Source organism: Rhinolophus hipposideros, assembly GCF_964194185.1.
Source record: "Rhinolophus hipposideros genome assembly, chromosome: 21".
Lineage (NCBI taxonomy): Eukaryota > Metazoa > Chordata > Mammalia > Chiroptera > Rhinolophidae > Rhinolophus > Rhinolophus hipposideros.
In genome coordinates, this window is record NC_138067.1 from 2,041,862 (window position 1) to 2,055,181 (window position 13,320).

The 13,320-nt window shown below is 53.4% G+C and overlaps 1 protein-coding gene across 5 annotated transcripts in view; it reads right to left on the minus strand.

Moving 5' to 3' along the window:
- The window catches only part of CCNE1 (cyclin E1), a 75,134-nt gene that overhangs the window by 42,662 nt on the left and 19,152 nt on the right, over window positions 1-13,320 (minus strand). The gene's annotated exons all lie outside the window — the stretch shown is intronic.

A 13,320-nucleotide genomic window follows, 5' to 3' on the forward strand; every position in this document is an offset into this window, starting at 1 on the left:
CCCCAGGGTGTGTGCCACCCTCACACGATGGGGCCCTCACGTCTCTGTTCTGTTTGATCTGAGAAGGAGGGGATTTTAGTCTGGGGCCCCGGCAGCAAGACGGGCGAGCCAGTGTGACAATGGACAGGCAAGCAGAGGGAAGTCCGGCATTGTCAGGAAACCGGGTGACACGGATGGAGCCCTGCACAGCATTTGCCTGAAGCCATCACTTCCTCTGCACTTTATGTTTACATGAGCTAATAGTTTCTTCTTTTGCTTCAATGTTGGTTTCATTTGGGCTTTCTAACTTGTCCCAGAAAACTGGGGCCACCTTCCCATTTACCCTCCAGATGTGTTTTACCCGCCTCTCACGGCGATCCTCTGCCTCAGTTTCCTCATCTGTGACGTGGGACCCCACAGTGCTTGTACCTGAGGGGCTGTGATGATTAGATGAGTTACACTCGGGAAGGGCAGTTGCTCTTCTGATGATCGCTGCTGGGATTACCATTTGATTGAAGCACCTTGAGGCCGCTCAGGCCGTCCTGTGATTCTGCCCCAGGTAAGCCTAACTCCAGGCCCCAAAATAGAGAGAGAAACCCCTGGGCTGGGGCTGCTTTGAATTTCCAAGAATTTATCAAGAATTGAGAAGCAGGTTTCCTCAGGGAAATATCAGTTCTTAGGTTTACAAAGTGCCTTGGTTGTAAATACCCATAAAAATGACAATTTGTGGGGCCAGTCAAAAGATATTAGTGCGTCTCACTATGTAAATCTGCCAGCTCCTGAATTGCCGCCTGGGCACCAGCAAGCAGGACGCTGTGGCCAGGCTGGCCGCCCTGAGCCACAGTGGGGCAGTTGCCGGGGGCTGAGTGGGTGGCCCAGGGACAACCTTCACACAGCGGCCCTGGGCCCGTGGGGCCGAGGACTCCAGGGGCCTGCAGCACGGTGGCAGAAACCAGGCTGCATGGTGGCCGAGAGGGCCCCGCTGACAGTCCCCCACGGGCTTCACCTCCAGACACATGCCTGCGTCTCCCGACCCTGCTGGGCTAGGCCCACGGCCTCAAATGCCTCCTGTCTCCGTCTGTCTTGACTCCATTTCCAAGTCACTCAGCTCACAGCCCCCTCCCTGAGCTGCCACAGCAGTACTGACACCACCAAATGTTCCCTTTGTCGCGTACGAGAACACACAACATCTCGACACAGATCTCTCGGTCCTCAGAGCACCTCGGATGGAGCTGGGCATACAGCCTGTCACCTGGTCAATTTTTTTTCTTGTTTCCCTGATGATGAAAACCAGCGAAGCAGTACTTGTCACTGTTTGCTGACTATCCAGCACGGCAAGCTCCTTTCATCACGATCTCATTTAACCATCAGGGCCGCGGGACGGGTATACTCATTCTGGAGGTGCAGGGACAGAGGCTCAGAGAGACTGAGTGACCCAGCCCGTGAGGAGCAGAGCGAGGACTGACGTCTGGGCCCCAGCCCTGTCCACCCAACAGTTCACTCCGGCTCTGTGCAAGGGCGAAGCCGAGGGACTAGCTCCTGAAATGACTCAGGCGATTCAGGAAGGCAGCACTGCTATTTGGAAAACAGGGTTTGGGCTCCAGTTTCAATCCTCTATTTGAGTGTAGACATGGCTCCTGAGATTACGGCCAATTTCTAGATAATAGATTTCTGCCTTGGGAAACACTGAGTTGTGTGAAATGCAGAAACTTGGTGGGTGGCTGTGAGCAGCAGCTGACATAGTGCATGTACGAGGTGTGATCACAAAAATACGGTGAAAGTCTAAATTTAAAAAAATTATTACAGTCAAAGGCACATTGCCATTTATCCCCCTCAAAATACTTCAGCACACTTGTCCCATTGTTCTTTCCACTTTCAGAAGCAGTTCTGGAAGCCCTCTTCTGTGAGTGTCTTTAGTTGAGCTGTCATGGCTGCCTTGATCTCCTGAATCATTTTGACTTTGGGGAAGAGCCAGAAGTCACACGGTGCCAGGTCCAGTAAATAATGTGGATGAGGACACAGCGTAATGTTTTCATTTGACAGAAACTGCCATATACCAGAAGCGAGGTGTGACACTGAGGGTTGTCACGATGGAGTGTGATTAATTACAGCACACTGTAAAGCACACCTTCTCTCAACCGTAGCTCACACCCGACTGACTGCACCGAACAAATTGAAACTTGTCACCCACTGTGACTAAGGTTCGTTGTACCGCTTCCTGTAATGAAGATGCCTGCCTTTCCGCTGGACGGCACTCAGCAGCAGCCTTCACTGTATGTTTTAATTACACCTCATATACAGCTGGCATTCAATAAAGACTTGTACTGGGATGGCTTAGTGAGTGACAGCAAGGCCCAGAGCTACAAGTGGCCTCCGTGACAACAAGGCCCAACCGCCTGATAGGGCGTCCATCTCTTCTCCCATTGGGCTGGTGGGCAGCAGGGTTTTTAAGGGCAAGAACGAGGTCAGAAGAAGAATGGTATTAGGACAGCATCTAGGTGGCTGGGGGTGCGGGGCTGGGCTGGGTGAACACCAGATTTCACAGCTAAGGACATTGGGAGTCCTGGAAAGAAAGGGCCTGGGCCCCTCATGTGTGTGAGGTCCTCACCTTCCCAGGTAAGCACTGCCCACTTCCATTTGCCAGATTGCTGATAAATCACGGCTTCTTCCTCATACACAGACACTCTCTGCGTTTTTATTCCAAACATTTAACTTGCAGAGTTGACAGAAAGGCTATAGATTTCCCCCCAAATATCCATTTGCCTTGCCATTTATCTCTTTCGATCTGAAATACAGAACATGATGGGTGCCCTAGGTAAATCAAGCATTTCCTGTCTTCTGAAATGGGTTTGCAAACGCTTATTTCATGCCATTACCATTTTTCTGTTTCTAACAGTAAATCAAAAAAGTATCGCCCATTCATCCACTTTAAAAGTAATGCCTTTCCTTATGCATAATTACACACACCCAGTGGAGGTCTGTGTGTGTGTAAATCTACTCTTTTAAAAGGTTTCCCCTTAAGTACAGTGGTGACATAAATTGGTGTAGAGCAAATTTATTTATTTAATAGGTTTATTCTTTTAACTGGTCTGATAACCATTACTGTTCAGTTTCGTTTGGGGGAGGAGGGAGTTCTTACTAATTTATCTGATTTATTTCTATGGCAGATATTTATGTAAAAGGTTCCTCTGGAACTGAGGGTGAATGTGATTTATTGGTTTAGCAGGTTTCCTCTAAACTGTCCTTCAGGCAGTCTGCCTGGTATTCACAGGAACCAGGAGAGTCTCTTCAAATAATCAAAGGAGCGGCAGCTGGCCAGAGGGAGGACATTTTGGAAGCCTGCATTTGGACAAAACTTTTTCTAAATCCTAAAATAAAGGGGCATATGTCACAAAACTGAAGGGATTAGAAAAGGAAGGAAGGGAGGGAGGAAGGAAGGAAGGAGGAAGGAAGGAAGGAAAGGAGGAAAGGAGGGAGGGAGGGAGAGTGGGAGGGAGGGAGGGAGAAAGAGAAGGAAGGAGGGAGGAAGGAAAGTAAGAAAGGAGTGTCTCAATAATAACATCCCCAAAATGTTTTGGCAAATTGCAGATAAAAGAGAATCAGTTAATCAGGCCGGTGTAAACCTGTTTGCTTTTGTAAATCTTGTTTGTAACTCCTGATGGTGTCGGAGCGAAAGCAGACAGGCCCAGCTGGTGGAGGCGAGGGAGAGAAATGCTGAATTTTTAGCAGTTCAGGTTTATTTTTAGGCATTTAAGGGTATCTTTAGCTTCCCAGTAAATGAGTCCGTCAGAAGGCCGTACATGCTGAAACAATCAGAATGTGAAAATACACGAGTCTGAAGCCCCCTGACCAAACTGTGCCATGCAGGACCATCCCACCTGGCACAGGTGGGCCAGGTGAGCTCACTGCCCCCCAGCCAGGCCCCCACAGCCTCCTGGAGGTGGGCGCAGGGGCAGCCTGACCCACTCCGTCCTTGCTGAGGGGCAGTGACCCTGGTCTGGAGGCCGGAGAGCAGTAACCTTCGAGGAACTGGGAGCTTGGCCTGGTCTATGGGGGATGGGCTGAGAGCGTGAAGTGGGCCATGGCCTTGGAGCTTGTCCCGGAGGGAATGGTCAGGGCTGGGCCTTTCTCCAGAGGCAAGGAGGGGTGAGTCCCAGAGAATCTCTGGACTCTGAAAAGACCTGTGAGGCCCTGAGGCTGGTGATCGGAGGTGAGCCCATCAGTTTAGGCAGAACTGGGAAGCATCAGAGCTTCCATTTAGTCCAGAGCCCCCCGTGGGGTCTCCCCAGGGAAAACAAAGCAGGTCGGCGCCCAACACCTTCATGTTCCCGTGATACTGGCCCATCATTCATAAAAGACAGAACTATTGAAGCATGTGCTGGCTTTGAGGGTGACACACCTTTTTCAAAGGTGCTCAGTCCCTGCCCTCAACGTGGGCTCCACGTCCTGGGGGACACGAACAGACTGACCGTGACAGGGCGGGGACATCTGTGTGACAGCCAGCTCTGTGAGGCCAGAGCACATAGAAGAGTTCAGCCACCCTTTTCTCCTACGACAGCGAGGTTGGGCCCATGGCCGGTATTCCAAAGGTCTTTGTTGAATGGTAGTGACAGACCCAGAAAGGCAGGAGGGGTGCAGAGGGGCGACCCCTCCACAGATGTGCCAATGGGGCAGGTAAGGGATGGGTAGCACCGCCTGCATGGTGCCCCAGCCAGCTGCAGGCCCTGCCCTGGGGACCGCAGGTGCTGCTGGCCGGGGCCAGGCTCCACATCTCCTCCTGGGACGAGGCTCGGTGGCCTGCGGTGTCCCCTGCATCTTCTCTCTTCCTTGATGACTTGTTAGGCTACAGAACGGCTGGCTTCCTGTTCACACGCTGAGTGGCACACGCTGAGTGCCCTGGGAACACAGCCCACGCCCTCTGCGCAGCAGGAGTCTGAGGCAGGTAAGTGGGCGCGACCGCCAGTGTTGAGAGGAAAGCGAGGGGGCCTGGCTGTGGACGCCAGGGCCCTGGACAAGGCTCTGTGACTCCTGGCCCTTCCCCGCCTGCCCGCTCATGTCTTCAAGTTTCACGCTCTGGGGCTGCGCCACCATCATGGGACCAGAGTGGTGGAAGCCTCTACGTTTTCAGAAGACAAAGTCCCATTTCTAAATCTCTATCTCTGTCATCTCTCTAACATTTATCATTTCTCTCCCCACCCCACCTCAGGAGTCATGTTGTGCTTCAAAGCTTTTCGACAGGTTTTGTTCTGTAAACGTGTGCACCCAAACACCAGGCAGGCTATACATACTGATAATAAGAAAGAAGACATCATTTTGGTCCCTGTCTCTGCCTCTGGTTCCCAGTGTGGGGGGTCAGGGTGCCCCATCTGCTCAGGAAGCCCCCGTCAGGGGTGGCCAATGGAGGGCCAGAGAGCCCCTCAAGAGAGCGTCTGCAGGGGGCCAGGCCGGCCAGAATGGCCCACCTCCTGGGCAAGCGCCTCCATCCTCTGCGCCTTTGCTCTGGCTATTCCCTGCAGGACCCTCTTCCCCAGATCCTGTCACGGCTCCTTCCCATCCTTTGGTGCTTGGTACAGCTGTCATCTCCTCAGGGAGGCCTTCCCAGACTGCCTGCTCCAAAGTGCCCTGCTTTCCTGGCTTCTCACTGTCATATCACCTTCTTTTCTTTGCTTCTGTTCTTCTGTCGTTATCTCATTACCTTCTTGATCTCGTCAGCCGCCTCTGTCAAGCAGAACGTGGGCTCCGTGAGTGCGGGGACCTTTCTCTGTAGTTACTGCTCAGATGAGCCGTGAGAACTCAGCCCTGCGCCCATGCCAGGAACCCTGTGGACGCCTGTGGATGAAGGACAATGAAGGAAAGACTCCCTGCCGAGCTCGGTCTTGCTGAGCACGTGGCCGAGACGTGGGACCTGGGACTGGACACAGGACCATCCACACACACCCCGTCCTGACTGCAGAGATGCTTGTCCTGAATTATTCTGACTCCTCCCTGAAAACAGCTAGTTAACTGAGGTCTAAGCGATCGGTGGGGGGTGGTTTTCAGAACTTATTTTCATTGTGGTTGCCTTAATTCTCCCATTTTCTGGACCTCTGAGGACAGACCAGAGCTGTTCGGGTCTCTTTCCTGCTTTGTCTGTGGTGGCGCCCACACCTGTCTCTTCTCTTTCCTTCTCCTCCCCCCAGTGGAACCCATCTCCTGCCAGTGTCCACTCCTCTGTCTCCTGTAAGAGCACCCCCCCTTTCCTTTTGAAAGTCATCTGTCTCCTTCTTGAACCTTGCCCTTACAGTGGGTCCACGTGTCATTCTACACGCCTGGCCACAGTGAAGTGTCAGAGGAGGCACGATTTGGGCCGGGGAGGGGTGTGGGAGGAAGGATGAGCCATCCCGGGTGTTGGGGGCATGAGTGGGAGCCACGGTGCCCACACTGACGAAGGGAGGCCTTGAACTGAGCCAGCCTGAAGCAGGCCCAGCCGTGAGCTTTTCTGTCCTGACAACCAGCTTCCTTCTGTGCTTAACTAACCAGCGTGCGATGCGAGTTGCGCCACAGTGACCGGAAAGTCCTGCATACGCGCTGTCCCCACTCTGTGCTCTGTGCAGATCCTCCCCTGTGGACACAGCTCAGCGTGGCCGTGGGGCCATTCCATGGTGTGTGGTGACTCTCAGTGCTGGAGAACTCTGGGGGCCTCGGTCACCCGTTTGAGCCAATGGCCTTGATCACGTTCCCACAGGGCCCTGCCAGACTCTGGGCATGGCTGTGACTATGTCCCTGAGAACCACAGATGTGCCGACGGAAACAGTCTAGACACCCCGTGACAATGGAAATGGGGTGAGGGGAAGTTGGGGAGGCTAGAAACGCCACATCACCCGGGCCCAGAGCCCTCGGGCCTGTGAACTCCCTCACCCGCCCGCACCCACTGGATTTGCCAGCACGTTCACACAGGGGCCCCAGGGGAGGCAGGTGTGACGGAGATGCCGACAGTGAGGCTGGGGGGCTCCCTGTGGAACCTGCCCTGAGAGCAGTGAGGACCCTTGGTCTGGGAGCAAGCTTCTTTTCATACGCCGTAGTGCGAGGGCAGCACTGTAAGCTGCAAATATGGTTCTTCACAAGAGGCTGGCAAATATTTTCAGATGAAGCTAAGTGCCAAAGCTTGGAATGACAACAGTGAATCCTTCCGCTTTCCATGCTCCTTCTTCTTGCCTTGTTCTTACGTGGTTAGGCCCCCGAGCGGCACTGTCCTGAGGGGCTGGGACACCTGACCTTCCCCGTTGCAGGAAACGCCTTACCCATTTCCCTGAAAAGGGTGGTGCATGGCTTCCTGGGCTCTTCTAGGGACAGGCTGCCCACGGCCTCCTAAGGCAGAATGAATGCACTGCATGGCTGGGCTGCTCTGACTGTCGGGAGGCTCCGAGTGACGGAACCCAACCTGCCAAATCCTGTGCTGATGCCATGCATTCAGGTCGCCATTCACCAACCCTCCCTCGCTTGTTTACCAGGAGCCTGACCCTTTGCTCAGAGCCCACGATTCACAGGAGGAGAGGGCATGAGCTGTGCGAGTGATGAGCTCCCCTCCTGGGGAAACAGGCAAAATACACTCGGCTCTTGTGCCTGGCAGCAGAGGGGGACAGGCGGAGGGGGGGGCTTTGGAGAAAACAACTGGGGAACTGAGGGGGTGGACTCAGCATGAATCTGCCAAGTCGGGTGGTGGGGGGTTGCGGAGGGGTCCTCCTCACAGTCTTGGACACCTGGAGGGTCCTTGCTCCCGGGTTCACAGTGCTAAGAGGCAGCGTGGGTCATGGGGAGGCGAGGTTGGGCGTAAATGTTTTGAACAAAGAGGCTGTGAAGGCACCACCTTATCACGCACCTGACCGCTGCCTTCATCTGGAGATCCCCCTGCTCCGCCTCAGCGACACCCCACCCTCCTGGCAGCCCACCCCCCGCCCCACCTCTTGGACGCCTCCTTAAACAGACTAATGGCAAGAGCGCTCCAGAGCTGGACCCCACGCGATAAAACTGCACCCCACTCACTGCCCTCCCAGAACTGGCTTCTCCATCCCCCTTGCGGTGGAGCTCAGACCTGGGAGCGCTCCTGACGCCCCTTTCCTTCACCCCACATCCCAACCCTCAGCAGGCGGGTCCAGCCTACAGAGTGTGACTCACCCCATGCCCCGTCCACCCTCCACACTGTGCTCCATTGGCCCTCATTCCTCCCGGGCCTGGACCACAGGCCAGTCCGCTCGGCGGCTACAGCAATGCGTGCTGGGGCCTCTGGTGTCCCTTCCTTTCCTTATAAGGGTACTAACCCCGTCCTGTGGCTCTGCCCTCGTGACCTCATCTGACCTCTCAACCACCCCAATACCATCACGCTGAGCATTAGGGCTTCACACATGAATTTTGGGAAACACTCACATTCGTTCAGGCCACACGACCTGCTGCAGTGTGCTTTCCTCCCCCATCCCTGGTCCTCACAGCTGGGCTGTATTTTAAAAGTCATTTGGATTAGTTTTCCTATAGGCCTTACCCTGTCCCCCACCAACCCTACCCCCAAGTGGCTTCCCATAGCATTTAGGACAAACCCCTAGGCCTCGTGGGCCCAGAAGGTCCTGCAGGCCTGGGCCTGCGCTCCAGCCCAGCTGCTCCTGTCTCCCCCTACCCCTCAGGAGACGGAGGCACAAAGTGTTTGAGGGACTTGCTACTGTCACGTAGTGATAACCATACATGTCACACAGCGGTAATAATACATGTTTGTTGAAGAAATGAATAAAGGAGGCCCCAGTCCTTCCTCCTCATCCCCCCTCAGACCCCAACAGCCAACCCCTTCAGGGGGGTGCTGGAGGGGCTCCCCCAGCAGCTCAGTGGACAAGACGAGTCACCCCATGGATGGAAGCCAGCATCAGCCACCCCATGGCTTGGGTGACACCACGAATGGTGTGGCTGTGGTGACAAAGGCCAGGCTATGGGCCATCGTCGGCACCATGCCTTCAGTGTATTTTCTGCCATTGGCCCCAGGGTTTCCCTGATGCCTTGGCTTGGGATGGCAGATAGAGCCCATTCAACATGCCCCCCACATGTGGGAACCTCAGCCAGGGGGTAGGCGGGGAATTCTGAGGGGCCGTCCATATCCTGCTCAGAAGCCACCCAGGGACTGAGCCTGGGGCCTTGATAACAACCCACCAGCCTTCATGCGACAGCCTTGTATTGGCCTTTCCTCCTCCCGTGTCACTTTCTCTGCGTCCTCACCCCTGTTCCTGGGACCACCTCTCAAATAGCGCCTTTGCCCAAGCCCTTTTCTCAGGCTCTGCATTTGGGAAGGACCCAGGTTAAGACAGTGTCTCCAAACTCCGACTTCCCCGGGAGAAGGACGAGTACACGAGCGGGATTTCTGCCTGTGTCAGCCTACAAACGATAAGAACACAAAGTACTGAAGCTACTTGGTTTTAGGCAGACAGACCTGGGTTCTGTCACCTGTAGCCAGTCTTGAAATTGCATGTCGTCACAGGGGACATAAAAGTTTCAAACTGCGCATCTGTAGAGCAATGTTATCATACCAGAAACAGTGAAGACGTAGGGAAATTTCAGTGCACACATCTCACAAAGTGAAATGCATGGACTAACATCCTGAGCTCCCCCTTCAATGGTTCCCGCATTTCCTGACCTCTAGCACCCCCTAGTGGTATCGTCAATTCATGTCCTGAGCTCAGCAGTAAAACCTCAAGTTCCTCTTTGGCAAAATCCATGGTTAGTGGAAATTTGTTACAGGAGAGGTTCCTTCGATTGCTTTTTCTCCAAGGAGAAGTCATCAGGAGTTTGAGTGTTTGGAGGCTAAATCTGTGCCACCTCTGTGTTTGGAATAAAGTATTATTTTTATGCTCATTTGTTCCTCCAGTAAATAATTGTTGAGTGTCGTATGGCCTGTCGAACACACCATGTTTCAGCATGAGGTTTCCAGCGAACATACACTGATCTGCACAGATGAACAGGGAAGAACGATGTCAGACCAGTCTCCAAACAGGTGTGTGCAGGGAGACAGGGGCCCCGTTTGCCTCAGGCCCCCAGCAGAGTTCATCGTCCCGCCCAGCTCAGAACAGACACGTGAGCACATGCTCTCTTACAGATTGCCCCGTGGTCAATTTCAGGGCGTCTGTGCAGCGTGGAGTGCACTGTCCCGAGTGTGGAGTGCACTGTCCCGAGCGTCTCCTCAAATGAAAACATTCTGGGCCTCGATCAGGGCCCAGCAGCTTTACCTTTAGCTAAGTTAAGGCTTTAGCACACCCTGGTGGGGTAATGCTCATACATGTCCGGTACTTCATATGCATGAGAAGGCTTCACTTTTTGGTGCAGTTCGGAAAGGAAGTATTAAGGGCGAGAATTTGATTTTAAGTGATGGGAAGAGAGGGAAAAGGGTGCGAATTTAGCTCTAGACTCTGCAGAGGATGAAAGATGTATTTCTGTCTGAGACTCTGCAAATCACTCCAGAACACTCTCTGAATGTCTCCCTCTGTCCACCTGTCACCACATGGCTGGGACACATGCCATTGCCCTCTGAGAAGTAGTCTTTTGAGAACAGACAATCTCAGAAAGCCCCAGCGTCCCTGCTGAGGCAGTAAAGTGTTCTGGAAAGTAATAGTGTATCACACCAACAGAACTGGGAAGAGACTTACTCAAGATTTGTCTCCTCAAGATGGTATTTTCTTTTCTTTAACCTGCAGTCTTGTGGGCATGTCTGTATATCTATATATGTGGCAGGAATAAAACTTGCTATTTTTAAAAAAGCAGAAAATGTACGAGCACCCTAGTCAAACGAAAGCGGGTGTTGTGTAATTCACTAGGGAAACAGAGTAACTAGAGCAAACCCTTACACACACTGCTTTCCTCCAGGTAGGAGGCTGGGCACACGGCTGAATGTGGCCACTACATCAGTGCTCTGGACCCCATCTGCTGACACCTGGAGTAGACGAGCACCTACTGACACCGGCTGTGGGAAGGGCAGGCGTGCGAGAGCGAGGGCGGAGCTGAGGCTGGCCCATCGGGAAGACAGGAGGGAGAGACCCAATAAAGTGGGGTGAGCCCAACCGGGGCCCAGTAAGTTTCGAGAACCAGGATGTCTCGGTATTCCCTCTCAGGCACTCGATGGGTCATGCTGTTAATGGAACCCTCTCTGGCCTCTGCAAACCGTTCAGTCAAAGTCTGTGGCACCAAGCACCTGGGTTAGAGACGCTTTGGGGAAGTCCCCAGGTGATCTGCACTTCCTCGTTCATTGGGGCCAGGCCAGCGGAGCAGAGAGAGGAAGGCTGATGCAGGAGCTGAGGGGGGCAGCTGGGAGAGGAAGGAGGAGTCAGGCTCCAGGGTCCCCATCAGGAGAGACAAAGAGTGTGCTCACCCACCACCCCCTGCACCCTGCCCAGAGGCCATACTCTCCATAACAAAGGAAAGGAAGACTTTATTCTATGTTCATAAAAAAAACACTTGACTGTAATTCATCTAATTGTTGAATGGCCTGCAAATTACTTGACGAAACTTAGCAGAAAGCAGCCAGTGAAAGCAAGGGGCGCTGAGAGGAATGCTTCATAGTCGGGTCAAATCCACACACACGATTCCCTTCATGCTCAGTTATTTCCCCACGTGTAGCAGGCGGGGCTGTGCCTTTGTCTTGCGTGCTTTGGGTGCTTATCTCCCAGAGCATCACCCCAAAGCTTCCCTTATCCAGGCCTGAACACTGAGGTGAATGGAGCATTATTTACCTGAGGTCCCCAGGGGGGAAGAACTGATGGGGACAGGAGGCAAGTCTCTGCTTCACTAACGGAAAGGTGGCCCAGCAAAGGGGCCTGAAAAAGGATTATGGGTCCACTTTGGACCCTGTCCCTACTGGTTCCCATCAAGAGTGTGCTCCCCAAAGCAGGAGAAGTTTCCAGTGGACAGCTGTGCTGTGGGGTGGGCATGAGGGTGGGGAAGGTGGCACCCCAGACACCCCAGCTCCCTGTGCACTGGGATTTCCAGTGTGCCTCTGTTCTGGGAGCTTCCAACTGTCTCACTGTTCTCCATTTGGAAGATTCCCTGAACATTCTCCTCTCTGGTTTTCTGGATTTACTATGTGTGTGTCAGTGTGAGTGTGTGTGAGTGTGTGTATGAGTGAGTGTGTGTATGTGTGAGTGTGTGAGTGTGAGTGTGGGTGTGAGTGTATGAGTGTGAGTGTGTGTGTGAGTGTGTGAGTGCGTTTGTGAGTGTGAGTGTGTAACTGAGTGTGTGAGTGTGTGTATGAGTGAGTGTGTGTATGTGTGTGTGTGAGAGTGTGTGAGTGTGAGTGAGTGTGAGTGTGTGTTTACCGCCCTCCAAAGGCAGGCAGCACCCCACCACAGTACCCTCCAGGCCCCGTCCCCTCCCTGCCAAGAGTCTGCTCTGGGCAGAACAGAGACCAGGAGGCTTGGAGTTCTGCTCTGATTCTGTCACTGACAGTATGACGGGGGAAGTCCCTTCCTCCCTCTATGTCTTGGGGAGCCTAAGAAATCCTCTGGAAACCGGGGGCCCGGATGATTTGAGCTCTGTCTCCGTAGAGGCTGTGACTGGGAGACTCACTTCTTCCCGGGGCACAGGACTTTGCCCTCCATCAGTGGCTGAGGACTCTAAGCCACGGGGGTGTTTCACCAGGGACACGTGGAAACGAGGGCTAACCTCAGAGGTGGGCTCTGATGGCCCTGGGCTGCTGTGGGCAGTCATTTGGGGACTTTTCCTAGCCCTTAAATCCTTCCAGTGTGGAAAGGTCAACGGGCCTAATAAAGCTAGACCTGATGTCCGAGATTTGAGGATCATCCTTTCTCCAGAGGTAGAACCTTCCTAAACCATTGTATTAGAGTCAAACATTCTTCTAGACCCCACCAGCTGGGGCCCGAGACCAGCGAATTAACCAAGCGAAGCTCCAGCCCAACCCCAAGCCCTCTCTACTTTTCTCCCCCCAGTGGGGCTACATCTGAAATAGGATATTACCCAGTCTACTGTGCTTGAAGTTTCAAGTTCTCTATTGTGACTCACTAATATTATTTATTCCTTCTTAAAATAAAGGTTATCAACTTCATTTAATACAAGTGCTCTGGAGACTCCTTCAGCAAAAACAATCAAAGTTACGCGGTGCTATGGACTTCATATGCTGAAGCCCCGACTTCAACTTCTCCCCGCACGTGCAGAGAGGCCACGTGAGCCCACAGCAAGGTGGGGGCCGCCTGCAGGCCAAGAAAAGAGGCCTCAGCATGAAGCCAACCTTGCTGGCACCTTGATGCTGAGCTTCCAGCCTCCAGAACCGCGAGAAACAAATTTCTGTTGTTGGACCTCCAATCAGTGGTGTCTGTAATGGCA